The following is a 13,369-nucleotide window of genomic DNA, read 5'->3' as shown; positions in this document are numbered from 1 at the left end:
CAAAGTAGCCACCCTCTGCCTTGATGACAGCTTTGCACACTCTTGGCATTCTCTCAACCAGCCTCACCTGGAATGATTTTCCAACAGTCTTGAAGGAGTTCCCACATAGGCTGAGCACTTGTTGGCTGCTTTTCCTTCACTCTGCGGTCTGACTCATCCCAAACCATCTCAATTTGGTTGAGGTCGGGGGATTGTGGAGGCCAGGTCACCTGATGCAGCACTCCATCACTCTCCTTCTTGGTCAAATAGCCCTTACACAGCCTGGAGGTGTGTTGGGTTATTGTCCTGTTGAAAAACAAATGATAGTGGGACTAAGCCCAAACCAAATGGGATGGCGTATCGCTGCAGAAGGCTGTGGTAGCCATGCTGGTTAAGTGTGCCTTGAATTCTAAATAAATCACAGACAGTGTCACCAGCAAAGCACCCCCACACCATAACACCTCCTCCTCCATGCTTTACGGTGGGAAATACACATGCGGAGATCATCCGTTCACCAACACCACATCTCACAAAGACACTCCGGTTGGAAATCTCAAATTTGGACTCCACCCCAAATGATACATTTCCACCGGTCTATTGTCCATTGCTCGGGTTTCTTGGCCCAAGCAAGTCTCTTCTTCTTATTGATGTCCTTTAGTAGTGGTTTCTTTGCAGCAATTCGACCATGAAGGCCTGATTCACACAGTCTCCTCTGAACAGTTGATGTTGAGATGTGTCTGTTACTTGAACTCTGTGAAGAATTTATTTGGGCTGCAATTTCTGAGGCTGGTAATTCTAATGAACTTATCCTCTGCAGCAGAGGTAACTCTGGGTCTTCCATTCCTGTGACGGTCCTCATTAGAGCCGATTTCATCATAGCTCTTGATGGTTTTTGCGACTGCACTTGAAGAAACGTTCAAAGACCTTGAAATGTCTTAAACTAATGATGGACTGTCGTTTCTCTTTGCTTATTTGAGCTGTTCTTGCCATAATATGGACTTGGTATTTGACCAAATAGGGCTATCTTGTCACAACACAACTGATTGGCTCAGACGCATTAAGGGAAGAAATTCCACAAATTCACTTTTAAGAAGGCACACCTGTTAATTGAGATGCATTCCAGGTGACTACCTGATGAAGCTGGTTGAGAGAATGCCAAGAGTGTGCAAAGCTGTGACTATGTCATCATCTGCCAAGACAACGACGATGTCACGCCCTGACCGTAGAGATCGTTTTATGTCTCTATTTTGGTGTGGTCAGGGTGTGATTTGGGTGGGCATTCTATGTTCATTTTCTATGTTTTGTATTTCTTTGGTTTTGGCCGGGTGTGGTTCTCAATCAGAGGCAGCTGTCTATCGTTGTCTCTGATTGAGAACCATACTTAGGTAGCCTTTTCCCACCTGTGTTTTGTGGGTAGTCGTTTTGTGTTTCTGCGCCTGACAGAATTGTTTCGGTTTTGTTCGTTCTCTTTGTTGTTTTGTTATTTAGTGTTCAGTTTCATTAATAAATCATGGACACTTACCACGCTGCGCTTTGGTCCACTCTTTCTTCTTCAGACGGCCGTGACAGAACTACCCACCACCAAAGGACCAAGCAGCGTGGTGAAAGGGACTCCTGGACAGGTGAGCAGTGCTATCTGGAGTTTGAGACAACCTGGGAGGAGATAGAGAGGTGGTCGGTCGACCCAGGGAGAGTGCCGGAGCCCGCCTTGGATTCTCTAGAACAGTGCGAGGAGGGATACCGGAGAATGGAGTTGGTGACACGAAAACGGCTGGCAAGGAAGCCCGAGAGGCAGCCCCCAATTTTTGGGGGGGTGGCACACTGGGAGTGTGGCAGAGTGAGGTACTAGACCTGAGCCAACTCCCTGTGCTTACCGTGGCGAGCATGGGACTGGTCAGGCCCCGTGCTGTGTGGTGATGCTCATGGTGTCGAGGCGGAGCATTCACAGGCCGGTGTGCTCGGTGCCAGCGTCCCGCATTTGCCGGGTGGAAGCTGGCATCCAGCCAGAACGGGTGGGGCCAACTCTGTGCTCGAGACCACCAGTGCGCCTCCACGGCCCAGTGTATCCGGTGCCTCGGCCAAGGAAGAGGCCTCCTGGATGTCTCCCCAGCCTGGTGAGTCCTGTGCCTGCTCCCAGAGCCAGGTCTCCTGTGTGTCTCCCCAGCCCGGTGAGTCCGGAGCTGCCAGAGTCTCCCTCCTGTCCGGAGCTGCCAGAGTCTCCCTCCTGTCCGGAGCTGCCAGAGTCTCCCTCCTGTCCGGAGCTGCCAGAGTCTCCCTCCTGTCCGGAGCTGCCAGAGTCTCCCTCCTGTCCGGAGCTGCCAGAGTCTCCCTCCTGTCCGGAGCTGCCAGAGTCTCCCTCCTGTCCGGGGCCCGCTTCGAGGGTCCCTAGTCCGGGGTCGGCGGCGAGGGTCCCCGCTCTAGAGGCGCCACCTAAGTGGGCCGAGCCAGAGGTGGAGCGGGGTCTTACGTCCCTCACCAGAGCCGCCAACGTGGACAAATGCCCACCCAGACCCTCCCCTATGGGTTCAGGTTTTGCGTCCGGAGTCCGCACCTTTGGGGGGGTTACTGTCACGCCCTGACCGTAGAGATCTTTTTATGTCTCTATTTTGGTTTGGTCAGGGTGTGATTTGGGTTGGCATTCTATGTTAATGTTCTATGTTTTGTACTTCTTTGGTTTTGGCCGGGTGTGGTTCTCAATCAGAGGCAGCTGTCTATCGTTGTCTCTGATTGAGAACCATACTTAGGGAGCCTTTTCCCAGCTGTGTTTTGTGGGTAGTTGTTTTCTGTTTTGTGTTTCTGCACCTGACAGAACTGTTTCGGTCGTTCTCTTTGTTGTTTTGTTATTTAGTGTTCAGTTTAATGAATAAATCATGAACACTTACCACGCTGCGCTTTGGTCCACTCCTTCTTCAGACGGCCGTTACAGACAACAACAACAGTCGTGTTATTTAAGATGAAGACGCCACCACTTCTAATGGCAGGACATCATTAGGATACATCTGATACCCTTCAACATAGTCAAAATCAAAAAGAGTTCTAGAAATGATTCATATCTATACCACAGGTCATAATTCCCTTATTTCAAGGATCACACTTATGGAAGTCTAAAATGTACTTTAACTTAGAAATAGGGGGCGCTGTTTTCACTTTGGGGAAAAATCGTGCCCAAATTAAACGGCCTCGTACTCTGTTCTAGATCATACGATATGCATATTATTATTACTATTGGATAGAAAACACTCTGAAGTTTCTAAAACTGTTTGAATTATATCTGTGAGTAAAACAGAACTCATTTGGCAGCAAACTTCCAAACAGGAAGTGAAAGTTCTGAAAATGGGGCTCTGTGTAAGGCCTTGCCTATTCAATTGCCTTTTATTTATGGATCTGTATGCACTTCATACGCCTTCCACTTAGATGTCAACAGGCAGTAGAATGTTGAATGGGGTGTCTAGCTTGATGTGAGACCAAATGAGAGCTTTTGGAGTGACAGGTCCGCCCTATTGGCAGTATTCAGCTGCGCACCAGAGAACACTACATTGTTTTTTGCAATGCGTTAGGTATACACGACGAAATGCTCCGTCTTCGACGTTATTGGATACATATGAGAAAAACATCATAAAGATGGATTTTCAACTGAGTTTGACCCGTTTATTCGACGTTTATTGTGACTTCTGGAATTTTTCGTTCCATGCGTCAAGAGTTGATGGACATGTGCGCTCCACAATGCTAGCCAAAGTTGCTAATTCGATAGAAGAAATGGACATTCTAAAACAAAACAACGATTTATTGTGGAACTAGGACTCCCTGCACTACATTCTGATGGAAGATCATCAAAGGTAAGAGAATATTTATGATGTTATTTCGTATTTTTGTGGAATATGTTGGCTCCAACATGGCGGAGAATGGCTGGGCGCTGTCTCAGAATATTGCATGCTGTACTTTGTACTAAAGTTATTTTTTTAAATCTAACACAGCGGTTGCATTAAGAACCAGTGTATCTTTCATTTGCTGTACAACATGTATTTTTTAGCAAAGTTTATGATGAGTTTTTTGGTTAGATTACGTGACTGTCCAAAATATCTCCGGACAATTTGGTGCATTATGGTGCCGTATTCACAATGTAAAACCACGATTCGTAGCTATAAATATGCACATTTTCGAACCAAACATAAATGTATTGTATAACATGATGTCATCTGATGAAGTTGTTCAAAGGTTAGTGATTTATTTTATCTCTATTTGTGGGTTTTGTGAAAGCTATGTTAGCGGTGAATAAATGGCGTTGTGTGTTTGGCTATTGTGGTGAGCTAACATAATTATATATTGTGTTTTCGCTGTGAAACACGTACAAAATCGGAAATATTGGATGGATTCACAAGATGTTTATCTTTCATTTGCTGTACAACATGTATTTTTCATAAATGTTTTATGATGGGTATTTATGTATTTCACGTTGCTCTCTGTAATTATTCTGGCTGTTTTGGTACTATTTGTGACGGTGGCTGCAATGTAAAACCACGATTTATACCTATAAATATGCACATTTTCGAACAAAACATAAATGTATTGTATAACATGATGTTATAAGACTGTCATCTGATGAAGTTGTTCAAAGGTTAGTGATTAATTTTATCTCTATTTGTGGGTTTTGTGAAAGCTATGTTTGTAGTGAAAACATGGCGTTGTGTGTTTGGCTATTGTTGTGAGCTAACATAAATATATATTGTGTTTACGCTGTAAAACATTTAAAACTCGGACATGTTGGCTGGATTCACAAGATGTTTATCTTCCATTTGCTGTATTGGACTTGTTAATGTGTGTAAGTTAAATATTTCGAAAAAATATTTTTTGAATTTCGCGCGCTGCGAAGGCAGTGGAATGTTGTGGGTGTTCTGCTAGCGGAACCCCGGGGCGAGAAAGGTTAAACTTAGTTTCCTCCTTTATGTCTGAATGATAGGACGTGGATGACATACCGCTTCTATAGACGGGCTGGTTGTTTAGCAACAATACCGACGAGTGAGCAACTATAGGGTTAACTATATTTAGTCTCCAAATGTTCTTTGAAAACATAAATACATTTGCACAATGAGCGCTGGTCTCTAAAATACATCCTTAACAGTTGTTGGTTAGCTAGCAAATTTCAGCCATATTAGCATAGACGTGACATCAGTCAAAACAAGACATGTTGTTAATAAGAAGATGCAACGAGCTGAAACCAGCCTCCTACGATTCCCCACATGGCAGCTTCTTGTCATTGTTGCTAGCTATCTGACCGTTCAGAATCATTACGCCACACGAACTTCTGCCTTATCGACGTGCGTGTCGTTTTCGTGACGTTGTCAGCTAACCCGTCTATATAGTAGTACCATTCACCCATTAAACATTAACTCATTTATTACGCTTTTATTTCTTCATTCTCATGTCATCGTTTATGGTGCATTTTAGTGGAAGTAAAGTGTCTTTATTTTGTATTATACTGTATGTCAAATGTTTACATCTACTGAGCCCCCCTGTATCTCTTAATAATTTATTAAATTATTGGACATGTTTAATCTCACTCTTTCTTGTTCCTTTTTCAACATCCATCTTTTTGTTTATTTCAGTCTTGTTTTGATTTGTCTGGTTGCCGTGTGATTTGTCTGGTTGCCGTGTGTAGCATGTTTTAAGATTGGAATCATGCTAAGTTTCTTCCACTCTAGGTTCTTCCTGACTTCTAGGGAGTTTTTCCTAGTCACTGTGCTTCTGCATTGCTTGTTCTTTGGGGTTTTAGGCTGGGTATCTGAAGAGCGCTTTGACAACTGCTGATGTAAAAAGGGCTTTATAAAATAAATGTGAATGATTGGTTGATGCTATAACGCCATGGCACTGCCACGAAGTTGACCTGTTCCACGATTTGCCCGGTGGTCCACACACGATACAGTATAATGTTAATGATTGTGTTTTACCAGTGCTTTAGTGTGGAGACTGCCAGACAGTTCAGTGATTCCACATTATAAAATGTAGTTTGAGGCTAGAGTCAGGAATAGGTCAAATCTAGAAAATCTTTGCTGCAGTTGTATCAACACTTAAACAATAAACCACATTTATTTAAAAAAAAATGTTTTTATCAATTAGTAAATTTATTTATAAATAGTACAAAAAAAATGTCATAGTACATTTAAATACAATTCAATAAATAATCATATGTGTTATTGGACTATGCACGGTCGACAGAGTTCCCATCAGTCCCCTCAAAGTGCTGGGGTCGTTTTGTGATGAGTGACAGGGTGGGGACGGGCATAGATGGCTTGGGCACAGTTGTAGAGCTTCATCAGGAGAGCGCGGAGCTGTTCCTCGTCCCCGTTCTTCACAGTGCAGTTGGAAGGGTGAAGCTGGGGAGAAAACGGAACATTCCACTTAGAACCATAGACTAAAGAACCCAGAAGACTACCTTAGAACCCTAACTACTTCCACAAGGCTCAGGGTGTTTGCCTACAACCTGCATGTTGTTCAATACATCCTGTGTTAAGAAACACAATTTATTTTGTGGATGAATCAAATAGTAATGCATTATGGGGGTGTTTTTCTGGACTAGGATAAAGACAGGTCCATGGACCCAGATTAAGAGCATTTCCATTAAAGTGCTTTTTAGTCCAGGACTAGGATTCATCCATGTCTGGAACACCGCTGTATAAGTTTTGAGTTACTTTTTATTCTATTTTTTATTTCTTTACACATAATTGTTATGACAAATATTCAGAGTAGTTGTTACTGTTTGATTGACAAGAGCAGGGCTCTGTTCAAGTGGGAGCAACGTTACAAGATATAAATACGTTGTGTTGAACAGACACGTGCATTTCTATCTGCGACAATTTGGATGTTTCACTGAATCTAGCCTAGCCTGGGTACCAGTCTGTTTGTGCTGTCATACCACTTTAGATCTACGATCCAAGCTAGAGTACCCCCTCAACCAAGTTGATTTTTCTGAAGGATTCCTTACCTTATTGTACTGCTCCAGCACTCTGCTGATTGTCTCTATGTTGTTGTCTGAAGTCCCGAACTGCGTTTTGTTTATGTTAGACAGGATCGTCTCCGCTATGCAGAAATCTTTAGGCTGGAATTTGAGATTATTATAATTATTAATTGTTGTATGATGAATCTGTTGCTGTAATGGCTAAAATAGCCTGTAGAAATTTTTTAAATACATTGTCAACTTTCTGGTCAGCAATAACAAGTGTCTGCATGCATCAACAAGTGTTGACATGAGTAAGTTAACAGATCAATTAACAGTAGTTATCACTGATGGACATGAGGGGACAATTTCCCGGACACAGATAAGCCTATTCTTGGACTAAGGAGCTCTTTCAACGGTGAATCTCCATTTGAACATAGTTTTAATTCTCTAGGACTAGGCTTAATCTGTGTCTGTGGAAACCTGCACACGATCATGTTTTCATCATTTTCATCAAGAATATGGATGCAACTTACCCCGTGTAACCTGCAGTGATCTTGATTGAATTCCGCTGGCACTAATTGGTCCAAAAGGGCCTGAAAGGATGACTAAATGTCACAATAGTGGCATTTTTTCATGACCCCTTTTCATTTTTAACAAGAGACCTTCTAATCCTATAGAGCAGTGCAACATTTGATAACACTGTAGATACAATGGATTATAATGCAGTTATAATGCATTATAGTACTTGTCATATTTCAACATTTCAATCTTCTTACCTCTGGGTCTTCATTGAGGGTCTTGTTAGCCTCTTTCATGATCCTCTGCAGTAGATGAATCTCATCAGATGTCTTAGTGGGCGCAGTGAAGACCAGCACAAATGCAAAGGAGAAGAGGAGAGCAAGAGTCTTCATGGCTTTACAGTAGTAGTAGTAGTAGTAGTAGTAGCAGGCTATGACTTGAGACTGTCTCGGGGTGAAGAAGGTTAAAATGTGACTGACTTGCAACATCAAACACAGGCCTCTTATATTGTCACTAGACGCTGACACCCTCACAGAGCCCACTAGATAGAGATCACTATGTGACAGCTACAATTCTGACGATCAGCATCCAGGATGTCCTTATATGGACAGTCATATTGCATATAATCAATTAGCAATCAAATCTTATCAAACAGAAACTTGATGACTGACAGAGGGAAAATATATGAAGAATTGCATTCCAAAATGCCATGTATCTTTCACATTTGTGTGTTTTAATTAAATCAGAAATGATTGCTTAAGGGTACCTTCACGTATTTATAAAATATTACTGTTCTCAGACTTTTTAGTTCAAATATTTAAGATGTATTAAAATGGGTTTTGTTGCAAAACGCTATATATCCGCTATATATCCATCCATATCCAAGAAAAAGCAGGAGTGGTTTAGAGACAAGTCTTTGAATGTGCTTGAGTGGCCCAGCCAGAGCCCGGATTTGAACCCGATTGAACATCTCTGGAGAGACCTGAAAACAGCTGTGCAGCTACTCTCCCCATCAAACCTGTCATAACTTCTAAGGATCTACACAGAAGAATGGGAGAAACTCCCCAAATACAAGTGTGCCAAGCTTGTAGTGTCATACCGAAGAAGACTCAATGCTGTAATCGCTTCCAAAGGTGTTTCAACAAAGTACTGAGTAAAGGGTCTGAATACTTACACTACCGGTCAAAAGTTTTAGAACACCTACTCTTTCAAGGGTTTTTCTTCATTTTGACTATTTTCTACATTGTAGAAAAATAGTGAAGACATTAAAAATGTGAAATAACACATATGGAATCATCAAGTGTTAAACAAATCCAAAAATATTTTAGATTTGAGATTCTTCAAAGTAGCCACCCTCTGCCTTGATGACAGCTTTGCACACTCTTGGCATTCTCTCAACCAGCTTCCTCTGGAATGATTTTCCAACCGTCTTGAAGGAGTTCCCACATATGCTGAGCACTTGTTGGCTGCTTTTCCTTCACTCTGCGGTCTGACTCATCCCAAACCATCTCAATTTGGTTGAGGTCGGGGGATTGTGGAGGCCAGGTCATCTGATGCAGCACTCCATCACTCTCCTTCTTGGTCAAATAGCCCTTACACAGCATGGAGGTACAGTAGTTGTTCTAAAACTTTTGACCGGCAGTTTATGTAAAGTAATATTTCAGTTTTTTTAAATATAACATTTCTAAACATTACAAAAAACAGTTTTTGCTTCATCATTATGGGGTATTGTGTGTAGATTGATGAGGGAAAAAGACAATGTAATCCACAGTTTGAGGTAGACCTGCCTGCGTAACGCTAGTGGGATGTTCAAAGAGAAGAGTGGAGATAACATCTTGCTGTCTAAACCTTCGGCAGGATACTGACAAGGCAAGGGGATATTATTCTACAGAATACTAATAAATACCACTAGATCATTTCAGCGGATTTCATCATGGAATCAAAGAGTAAATTGATGAGTGTGTGAAGAAGGAACCTGCTGATGTAATAAAATAAACTTCTGATGTCATAAAATCTGTTGGAATTAAGGAGATAATTCAGTCAACCATTACTAACTGAAATATCAGATCAATACGCTTCAGGGATTTATCAACACTACTTACTGATCCTTCATTATTGGTCGAAACAGCACCAACTAGACCATGTGGATGACTGTTGATGACTGTTCCCTATCACCGCTCTGTTGTCGATGCTGCTGTTTCAGAGGGAGTGTGTATGTGATTGTTATCTCTATTGCATCCTGTCAGAGATTACAGTCAGGACTCAACCCTGCTGTTGCTACATACAATTTTGGACTTGTGAATTAATGATATGTACCCATTGATTCTTGAAGATTATACCTTATAAATGCCTCATGAGCTTAGTTCAACTGTCGTACCCCATCAGAACCCAAAGTATACGCTTGTTTTACTCCAATGTTTGTAAACAAACACCTTATAGCCTAAAAACATGGTTCAAAGTATAATGTTGATACCATGGATGGTCAGTCTTTGCATCCATAGCTCTGTCTATGAATTTGAGAGTGGTTACATTTCTCCAGACCCATCCCTCAGCTTTTTACCGAAACATGGGCGGGGGGTGGGGGACGGGGGACGCTTGAACTGCTGATTGCCACTTTAACAGTAACCAATATGTAACAGATTCACGTGCATCCTTATCCTCTTATTGACCAGGGGCCGTTTGTATCAAGCGAATAGGATTGCAGATCTAGGATCAGTTAACCCCTGTCAACAAAATCATATCAGGTAAGATATAAAAGGTCACATTGATCCTAGATTAGCTATCTACTGCTCAACTTTGCTGACCATATAGTCCAATGTAAAGTCTGTCTACGTGAATAAGAAGCTATCGATCCCAGAGCACATGGATATGTCTATAGGCATACTTGCTCTGTATCCCGTAAAGTGGTATTCTGTCAAATTTTTCTCAAATCTATTCTATACAATATCCTCTGTTGTCTCTGCAGTTCAAGAAATAGAGAAGAAAACATTTACTAAAGTAAAAAATAGGTTCCGGTACCAAGTCAATGTGTGGGGGGTACAGGTTAGTTGAGGTAATTTGTACATGTAGGCAGGGGTAAAGTGGCTATGTATAGATAATAAACAGCGAGTAGCAGCAGTGTACAAAACAAATGGAGGGGGGGGGGGGGGGGTCAATGTAATAGTTTGGTGGCCATTTGACTAATTGTTCAGCAGTCTTAAGGCTTGGGGACAGAAGCTGTTGGGGGTAGGAGCCTTTTGGTCCTAGACTTGGTGCTCCGGTACCGCTTGCCGTGCGATAGCAGAGAGAACAGTCTATGACTTGCGTGACTGGAGTCTTTGACAATTGTTTGGGCCTTCCTCTGACACCGAGTAGTATATAGGTCCTGGATGAAAGGATGAAAGGGAAGCTTGGCCTCAGTGATGTACTGGGCCGTACACAGTACCCTCTGTAGCGCCTTACGGTCGGATGCCGAGCAGTTGCCATTCCAGGCAGTGATGCAACCGGTCAGGATGCCCTCGATGGTGCAGCTGTAGAACTTTTTGAGGATCTGGGGACCTGTGCTAAATCCTTTCATTCTCCTGATGGGAAAAGGTGTTGTCGTGCCCTCTTCACAACTGTCTTGGTGTGTTTGTACCATGATAATTTGTTGGTAATGTGGACACCAAGGAAGTAAAACTCTCGACCCGCTCCACTACAACCCTGTCGATGTGAATGGGGGCGTGTTTGGCCCTCCTTTTCCTGTAGTCCACGATCATCTCCTTTGTCTTTTTCACGTTGAGGGAGTGGTTGTTGTCCTGGCACCACATTGCCAGGTCTCTGACCTCCTCCCTATAGGCTGTCTCATCGTTGTCGGTGATCAGGCCTACCACCGTTGTGTCATCAGCAAACTTACTGATGGTGTTGGAGTTGTGCTTGGCCATGCAGTCATGGGTGAACATGGAGTACAGGAGGGGGCTAAGCACGCACACCTGAAGGGCCCCCGTGTTGAGGATCAGCGTGGCAGATGTGTTGTCGCCTACCCTTACCACCTGAGGGCGGCCCGTCAGAGAGTCCAGGATCCAGTTGCAGAGGGAGGTGTTTAGTCCCAGGGTCCTTGGCTTAGTGATGAGCTTTGAGGGCACTATGGTGTTTAACGCTGAGCTTTAGTCAATGAACAGCATTCTCACATAGGTGTTCCTTTTGTGCAGGTGGGAAAGGGCAGTGTGGAGTGCCATTGAGATTGCGTCATCTGTGGATCTGTTGGGGCGGTATGCGAATTGGAGTGGGTCTAGGGTTTCCGGGATGATGGTGTTGATGTGAGCCATGACTAGCATTTCAAAGCACTTCCTGGCTACCAGACCCGTCGCCTGTCTGGGTGTGGATAGCTTCCTACAGTGCCTTCGGAAAGTATTCTAAATGGTAAAGAATGGTTGACTGAATTATCAGATTTTATGACATCAGAAGTCTATTTTATTACATCAGCAGGTTCCTTCTTCACACACTCATCAATTTACTCTTTGATTCCATGATGAAATCCGCTGAAATGATCTAGTGGTATTTATTAGTATTCTGTAGAATAATATCCCCTTGCCTTGTCAGTATCCTGCCGAAGGTTTAGACAGCAAGATGTTATCTCCACTCTTCTCTTTGAACATCTCACCAGTGTTACGCAGGCAGGTCTACCTCAAACTGTGGGTTGTGTCCCAAATATATATATATATATAAATAAAAAAATATTGGACATATAAAGAAATACAAATTACAAATTGAACAGATACGTCCTTTTATCCCCCTATACTTATTGAAACACCTCCCTCCCATTAACAACAAAAGCAGTATACATACAAAAATCAAATAAATGTACACATACAATTTGAAATAATGATATATAAATATACATATTTGTGCATGTTTATACACTACCGTTCAAAAGTTTGTGGTCACTTTGAAATGTCCTTGTTTTTGAAGGAAAAGCAGATTTTTTGTCCATTAAAATAACATCAAATTGATCAGAAATACAGTGTAGACATTGTTAATGTTGTACATGACTATTGTAGCTGGAAACGGCAGATTTTGAATGGAAAATCTACATAGACCCATTATCAGCAACCATCACTCCTGTGTTCCAATGGCACGTTGTGTTAGCTAATCCAAGTTCATCATTTTAAAAGGCTAATTAATCATTAGAAACCCCTTTTGCAATTATGTTAGCACAGCTGAAACTGTTGTCCTGATTAAAGAAGCAATAAAACTGGCCTTCTTTAGACTAGTTGAGTCAGCATTGGTGGGTTTGATTACAGGCTCAAAATGCCCAGAAACAAATAACTTTCTTCTGAAACTCGTCAGTCTGTTCTTGTTCTGAGAAATGAATGCTATTCCACGTGAAAAATTGCCAAGAAACTGAAGATCTCATACAACGCTGTGTACTACTCCCTTCACAGAACATTGCAAACTATCTTTAACCAGGATAGAAAGAGGAGTGGGAGGCCCCGTTGCACAACTGAGCAAGAGGACACGTACATTAGAGTGTCTAGTTTGAGAAACAGACGCCTCACAATTCGTCAACTGGAAGCTTCATTAAATAGTACCCACAAAACACCAGTCTCCACGTCAACAGTGAAGAGGGGACTATGGGATGCTGGTCTTCTAAGCAGAGTTCCTCTGTCCAGTGTCTGTGTTCTTTTGCCCATCTTAATCTTCTATTTTTATTGTCCAGTCTGAGATATGGCTTTTTCTTTGCAACATATACTGTATATATGCACACAAATACACATGCACAAAAATAGATAGAAAATATCACAACATACTATCCCTTCCCTCCCACACCCCCCCGTATCCCCTGTTGGCCGAAATTCATCCTCCTAATCAATAGAAGGCAACTGTTCAAAAAAGGAAATTAAATGCTGCCATCTCAAGAAAAAGTTAAAGGTACAGTCTCTCAAAGTATATTTAATTTTTTCTAAGTGTAGAAAAGAC

This window comes from Salvelinus namaycush, unplaced genomic scaffold, assembly GCF_016432855.1.
Source record: "Salvelinus namaycush isolate Seneca unplaced genomic scaffold, SaNama_1.0 Scaffold29, whole genome shotgun sequence".
Taxonomy (NCBI): domain Eukaryota; kingdom Metazoa; phylum Chordata; class Actinopteri; order Salmoniformes; family Salmonidae; genus Salvelinus; species Salvelinus namaycush.
The sequence above is the reverse complement of the archived record's forward strand: the minus strand, read 5'-3'. Positions refer to the sequence as shown.